This window comes from Erinaceus europaeus, chromosome 12 (genome assembly GCF_950295315.1).
Source record: "Erinaceus europaeus chromosome 12, mEriEur2.1, whole genome shotgun sequence".
Taxonomy (NCBI): Eukaryota; Metazoa; Chordata; class Mammalia; order Eulipotyphla; family Erinaceidae; genus Erinaceus; species Erinaceus europaeus.
Genome location: NC_080173.1, coordinates 98,698,031 through 98,705,782, shown reverse-complemented (window position 1 = coordinate 98,705,782; position 7,752 = coordinate 98,698,031). Strand labels below are relative to the sequence as shown.

The 7,752-nt window shown below is 45.1% G+C and overlaps 1 long non-coding RNA gene across 1 annotated transcript; it reads left to right on the top strand.

The window, feature by feature from the left end:
* Nucleotides 1-2,927: 2,927 nt before the first annotated feature.
* Nucleotides 2,928-7,322, top strand: LOC132542101 (uncharacterized). The gene is made up of 3 exons (XR_009553253.1): nt 2,928-4,358; nt 4,938-5,104; nt 6,817-7,322. It is a non-coding gene; the product is annotated as an uncharacterized LOC132542101 (long non-coding RNA).
* The last annotated feature ends 430 nt before the right edge of the window (nt 7,323-7,752 follow it).

Here is a 7,752-nt window from a genome sequence, read left to right as displayed (position 1 = left end):
TTTCCTTCTAACCTTACTCTTGCTTCTTTACAAAGTTTTCTAGGAAATTTAAATTGGCTTAGGCAGTATCTATATCTGCCTACAAGCTGCCTCCAACCACTGTTTGACCTGTTAAAAGGAAACAAACAGCCCTCCTCAAAACGTAAGTTAACTCCTGAGGCCTCCTTGGCACTGGAAAGGGTTAACCAGGCCCCCCAGGACATGCACCTTATTCGATTCTCCCCCTCCTCTTCAGTAAACCTTCTAATATTTAGCTCCACCCCCACAGTAGTAGGGGCATTGTGGCAGAACCATGGGGTTCTCGAGTGGCTTCACATGCCAGTAGGTGGAGCTCCAAGACTCCTCACTGAGATAGACGCGTTAGCATTCATGGTTCGCCAAGGGAGAAATAGGTCTGTGCAGGTCTTAGGGAAAGAACCGGATTTAATTATTCTGCCCTTTTCTCTCACAGATACAGAGTGGCTCATATGCCATCATTCCTGCTTTGCCATAAACTTCATGGGGTTTCCAGGACAAATAGATAACCATTTTCCTTCTAATAAATTGATAGGTTCTTTACCTCTTTTGCCTCTACTAGCACCTAAACTTTTCTCTCGAGATCCCATTCCTTCTGCTCCTACAGTCTTCACTGATGGTGGAAAAAAGGGAGCTGCTGCCCTTATATATTACCCGGACAAGCAACCCCCTAAACCTCTCTTTACTGAGCTTCCTGAGAATTCCCCTCAGTACAAAGAACTTTATGCTGTTTTCCTTGCATTAAAAGTTGTACCAGAATCCTTCGACCTTTTTTCTGACAGTGTGTATACTGTTAACTTACTTCCATGGCTTGCTCATTCCTGTGTGAAAATTGACGACAACCCACTTTCATCTCTTTTGATTCAAATCGCCTCTATGCTCTCTTCTCAAACCCAACCACTATATATTCAGCACCTTCATTCCCACAGCCCTCTTCCTGGTACCCTGTCCGAAGGGAATGCTGCAGCTGACCGCCTTGCCTCCACAGGAGCTCTCCTAGTCTCTGTCTCTGATCCTGCTGACTTTCATTCCCTAACCCATGTTAATCTTAAAGGCCTTCAAGCTCGATTTCCTGATGTTCCGTTACCACAATTAAAACATATCCTAGCTACATGCTCTTCCTGTGCAAGTCTCATAAAAACACCTGCTATTCAGACTCTTGGTGTTAACCCCCGAGGCTTAAAAGCTAATGCTATTTGGCAAATTGATGTCACCCACATATCAAACTTTGGCAAACAAAAATATGTGTTTGTCTCAATTGATACCTTTTCTAAATTTATGTGGGCAACAGCTCAGACAGGAGAAAGCTCTAAAAAGCTTATAAGCCATATGCTCTCCTGTTTTGCTGTGATGGGCTTACCTCTTCAACTGAAAACTGACAATGGACCTGTGTTTACCAGCAAACAATTTAAAGATTTTTGTTCCCTCTGGAACATTACTCATACCACAGGCATTCCCTATAATCCACAGGGACAAGGCATTGTCGAGAGGGCCCATCAAACCCTTAAGGATCAATTAAATAAATGTAAAGGAGGAATGTACCCCCCCCCAATATCCAGCTAGCAAAAGCCTTAACTACGTTAAATCTCTTTAATATTTACAATAACTCGGACTTACCTCCTATGATTCTTCACTGGCAAACACCATCTACTCTCCCATCTATTAAGGTCAAATGGAAAGACCCACTTGATAAAATTTGGAAAGGGCCTGACCCTCTATTGACCATGGGAAGAGGTTTTGCATGCATTTTCCCTCATAATTACTCTAAACCTGTCTGGGCTCCTGCCTGCCATGTCCGACAATACCCTCATGATGGCACTGTTATCCCTGAAGAACTAGAAATAATACAAGAAGACTAGATGCAGGATACATCCCAGGATCCATAATATGACATGGCAGAACCTACAAAAGTTGGCTCACAGAGCCCTCTCTCCTACCCCTTCCCTGAATGTCTTATGTTATGAATGGCCAGTTGTGTTTTGTGAGTGAGTGTGCTGAATGACTAAAAATTTTTGTATGACCCATCTGCTCAGAAGTACTCTAAATGTTCAAACCATTGACACTAACATGCATTAACTCTCTAAGTAACCTGAGTCTGCTTATAGTCCAAAGTCAATTATAGTAAACCTCTAACTTGTTACAAGTTTTTTTTTTTTTTTCACAAGTAAGTGAGTACAGCTATCAAGCCTTCATATGAAGAATCATCTGTTCATATGGTAAGGTATTAAACTGTAAGAAGTTCCTCCATATCCAACCTATGTGAATTAACAGCATTCACATACTCTTGTACACTTAACTGGTGTATCTTGTCTTGCCACCATAGCCATGCTTTTGTCAGCCAGCAATTTAAAGATGTTTCCCTTTATAACATCACCCATGCCACGGACATCCTTTACTACCCCCAAAGACAAATGGCTGTTCCCCTGGACATCACATCCACTGACTGCTTCCCTTAGACTTAAGATATGATCCCACCTCTTCATACCAATGGATACATTCCCCCTTCCTTACCTGTCTACCCTTAGTTGTGGGACCCTAGCTTGTTTTACTTCTTCTGCTCACAATAGGTCCTATAATTCTTTTTTTTCAACATTTTAATTTATTTAATGAGAAAGAGAGGAGGAAAGAGAAAGAACCAGATATCTTTCTGGTACATGTGCTGCCAGGGATTGAACTTGGGACCTCACGCTTGAGAGTCTAACGCCTTATCCACTGTGACACCTCCCAGACCACGGTCCTATAATTCTTTTTTTTTTCCTCCAGGGTTATTGCTGGGCTCGGTGCCTGCACCATGAATCCACCGCTCCTGGAGGCCATTTTCCCCCTTTTTGTTGCCCTAGTTGTTGCAGCCTCGTTGCGGTTATTATTGCCATTGTTGACGTTGCTTTGTTGTTGGATAGGACAGAGAGAAATGGAGAGAGGAGGGGAAGACAGAGAGAGAGGGGAGAGAAAGATAGACACCTGCAGACCTGCTTCACCGCCCGTGAAGCGACTCCCCTGCAAGTGGGGAGCCGGGGGCTCGAACCGGGATTCTTACGCCAGTCCCTGCGCTTTGCGCCACGTGCGCTTAACCCACTGCGCCACCGCCCGACTCCCGGTCCTATAATTCTTAACAAGCTCATGGCCTTTTGCGGCAACAGATTGATGCCATAAAAATGCAACTATACAAACTCACTATCATAGGCTGGACATGGCAGAATATTGAGTTGCTGTGGAGGATTCTCCCCCCTCCATCAGAACGTCCACCATGTAAAGGGCTGGCTAGCCAATGACGGGTAAGAGGAAACTAGCGCTATCCAGTCAACCTAAGACAGGGCACCTGGTACTACTGGGCAAAAATGACCAGGTGTTCCAATGATGGGTAAGACGGAAGGCTGATCCCCAACCTAAGACAGGCACAGTCCACCCTGCCACAAAACAAAGTCTGCCAAACATCAAAACATGACATAAGACAGGGGGACATGTGGGGAGCCACATGTGCCCTCAAGGTTGCTATTGGCATGGCCATAGAGTTTATGTTAAAAGATAGTTCCTGGGAATCGGGCGGTGGCACAGTGGGTTTAGCACAGGTGGCGTTAAGTGCAACAACTGGCTTGAGGATCCCAGTTTGAGCCCCCGGCTCCTCACCTGCAGGGGAATCACTTCACGGGTGGTGAAGCAGGTCTACAGGTGTCTTTCTCTCCCCCTGTCTTCCCCTCCTCTCTCCATTTCTCTCTGTTCTATCCAACAACCACAATATCAGCAATAACAACAATATAATTACAACAATAAAACAACTAGGGCAACAAAAGGCAAGATACAAAAAAAAGGGATAAGATAGTTCCCACTTCCCTACACCTTAGAGTCTTTGTTAAAAAATAAGTTCTTTTTCCCCATGAATATATAATAACAAATGAATAGGAAAGATACATCCCCCAATACTCAGTTGGCTAAGGCACCAAACCTCTTTTTCTATAAAGTATTCAAATCAGATGCCCTGCTAACCACGAGAAGCAGATTGTTTGTGTTTCTTCCACAGGAATCCCGGAAAAAACCATCTGGACCCCTGCACACCCTGACATCACCCACTAGATGGCACGACTACAGTGGCACACCCCCCGAAACCCTAGATGTCACCTGACGCGATCTGAAGAACCTGATTCACAGAGTCCAAGGACAGAACTTTTTTACTGTCTGTCTGCCTTTCCTGCTTCCGCTTTGCCTGTCACGTTTTGGTGGTTCCAGCTCACAATCTACAGAAAAGCGGAATTCCAGAGGCTGACCTTCCTCATGCAGCATTTCATCCCCTGCCATTTCTCCCCCTAGTCGCCTACTTTGGACTGAGACTTCTATCAGACTTGCTGGTATACCCTTTGGACACTTTAGACAATTTTACAGCAGCTTCCTTCCCTTCACATTGCTGGTTTTTCATAGACTGACCCTGAGTAGTTCATAGACTTTACACACTGTTGCCCTGGGCATTAGATAAAAGGAAAGGGGGAGATGCTGTGAAATTGTGCCGATGCAGTCACATCTGCCATGTTGTCCCCTCAGGCTACTGTTAGTTCCCGCGAGAGTTGGGACATTCTCAGAGTGCCTGTTTCGCAATGTTGTGCCCTCAGGACATTGTCTATTTCCCCGTGATATTTGGAGTGCTTTGGTCACTCCTCCCCCCTCCCATTCTCACAAGAGTTATTATCCTATCCTGGAGTGCTATGGTTACTCCTCCCCCTTCCCATTCTCCCGAAAGCTACTCCTATAAAAGCCCTTCTTCTTCCGCACCTCGCTCTCTTGCCAGCGGTTCACTCCGGTGTTCAGACGCAGGAAAGGTTACTGCGTGAGGCGGCCATTTTCGCTACCTCCACATGGCCCAACCTGCTTCTCTAGCACCCAACTCTGAGGTGCTAGCGCAAATAAAAATTTGTGTTTCCTCTTTGCTCCAGACCCCCTCTCTCATCTCTGCGGCCCACGCACAACAACATCGCGCTCAACAACAGTGGCCAAGCAGACAAGGGCCCTCTCAGGCAAACAGCCTCTCGGGAATCACTATGGTGACTTACTCCCTGAATCTGCCAGGTCAAACAGTGGCTCTGCACCAGGAATTAAAAAGGTACATTGAAATGATAGATTAAAGCTGTGCATTTGATACAGGTTGCACGCCTTAACAAAAACTGCTGAGAAATGCTTATGCATGTGGGTCAGGCGGTGGCCCAGTGGGTTAAGCGCATGTGGCTCAAAGTGCAAGGACTGGCGTAAAGATCCCGGTTCGAGCCCCCGACTCCCCACCTGCAGGGGAGTCGCTTCACAGGCAGTGAAGCAGGTCTGCAGGTGTCTGTCTTTCTCTCCCCCTCTCTGTCTTCCCCTCCTCTCTCCATTTCTCTCTGTCCTATCCAACAACGAACATCAATAATGGCAATAATAATAACCACAAGGAGGCTACAACAACAAGGGCAACAAAAGGGGAAAAAATGGCCTCCAGGAGCGGTGGATTCATGGTGCAGGCACTGAGCCCAGCAATAACCCCGGAGGGAAAAAAAAATGCTTATGCATATAGTGTGGAGAGGATTATAATAATTGGATTAGAATCCAGGCTTGCGTATGAATTGGCCTTCGGCAAATTACTTCATAGTGCCAGCTTTTAGTTTCTTCATCTACAAAATGGGAGCAGTTATCGCTGTGAAAATCGAGAGAACGCACATGATGTTCTAAGCTCACTGGTCAATAATAAGACACCAGACTCTACCCATAACCCTGGAGGCAGAGAGAGAGAGAGAGGAGATACCTGTAGCATGGTCTCACCTTTCATGAAGCTTCCCACCCACCCTTAAGGGGGGACTGGAGGCTTGAACATGCCAATATGTGCCCTCAACTACGTGATCTACCATCTATAACCACCAACAACCTTTTTTTTTTTTTAGATCATGGGAGAAAGAGAAAGAGAAAGAGAAAAAGGAAAAGGAAAATGGTGGTCTGGGAGGTGGCACAGTAAATAAAGCACTAGACTCTCAAGCATGAGGTTCTGACTTGAGTCCCGGCAGTCCAAGTATTATAGTGATGTCTGGTTCTTTCTCTCTCCTTTCTCAATCATAAATAAATTATATATATATATATCAGAAAGAGAGAGAGGTAGGAGAGACACCTCAGCTCTGGTCCACTGCTTGTGAAGCTTGCCCATGCAGGTGTTCCCATGTGATGACAAGGGTTGAGGGCTTGGGTCCTCACATGGTTAAGTATACAGTTCACTGGGTGAATTATCTCTTGACCCTGTTTGATTTTATTTATTTATTTATTTATTTATTTATTTTTAAATTTCTTTATTGAGGAATTAATGTTTTGCATTCGACAGTAAATACAATAGTTTGAGGGCAGGGGTAGACAGCATAATGGTTATGCAAAGAGACTCTCAGGCCTAAGGCTCCAAAGTCTCAGGTTCAATCCCCTGTACCACCACAAGCCAGAGCTGAGCAGTGCTCTGGTAAAAAAGAAAAAAAAAAAAGGAAAAGAAAAAAAATTGTTGCGCCAAACCCAAGGACCGGCGAAAGGATCCCAGTTTGAGCCCCCGGCTCCCCACCTGCAGGGGAATTGCTTCACAGGTGGTGAAGCAGGTCTGCAGGTGTCTGTCTTTCTCTCCCCCCTCTGTCTTCCCCTCCTCTCTCCATTTCTCTCTGTCTTATCCAACGACAATGACATAGATAATAACTACAATAAAACAATAAGGACAACAAAAGGCAATAAATAAATATTTTTTAAAAATTGTTGAATGTTCCGCCGATCACAACCTAACCAAGGCAACAATTGCCACCCCAACATGCTTCACCTCAGACTGTATCCAGAGACTTCACGTGTGGAATGACAACCCTTCAGCTTCATTACTCGGGTGAGACCTCTCCTTTTATAGTACACTCTAATTTCATCTCAGGTAGTTCACTATCTAACAAAGTCCCATAACCTAGATATACACCAGTTTCTGTGAGAGAGAGCTTATGTGCACACGTATCCATAAACTACTGCAAAATATATACCTGAAAGCAGAAGTACACTAGAGTTTGCAGTGAGTACCTCCCTAACACTTCCTCTCCACTATTCCAAGCTTGGGATCCATGACTGCTCAACAAATTGTTTGGCTTCCTATGTTAACTCTCTTTTCAATCACCAGGTTCCAGATGCCACCAGGATGCTGGCCAGGCTTCCCTGGATTGAAGACCCCACCAATGTGTCCTGCAGCTCAGCTTCCCCAGAGGCACACCTTACTAGGGAAAGAGGGAGGCAGACTGGGAGTATGGACCGACCAGTCAACGCCCATGTTCAGTGGGGAAGCAATTACAGAAGCCAGACCTTCTACCTTCTGCAACCCTCAACGACCCTGGGTCCATGCTCCCAGAGGGCTAGAGAATGGGAAAGCTATCATGGGAGGGGGTGGGTTATGGGGATTGGGTGGTGGGAATTGTGTGGAGTTGTACCCCTCCTACCTTATGTTTTTGTTCATTAATCCTTTCTTAATAAAAAATTAAATTAAAAAAATTGTTGAATGTAAAACATTAATTCTCTAATAAAAATTTTTTTAATAATAAAATAAAATAATACAATAGTTTGTACATGCATGACATTTCCCAGTTTTCCTCAGAATAATACAACCCCCTAGGGAGTTGGGTAGTAGCACAGTGGGTTAAGCACACGTGGCACAAAGTGCAAGGACCGGCATAAAGATGCCGGTTGGAGCTCCCAGCTCTATTTCTCTCTGTCCTATCCAACAACGAC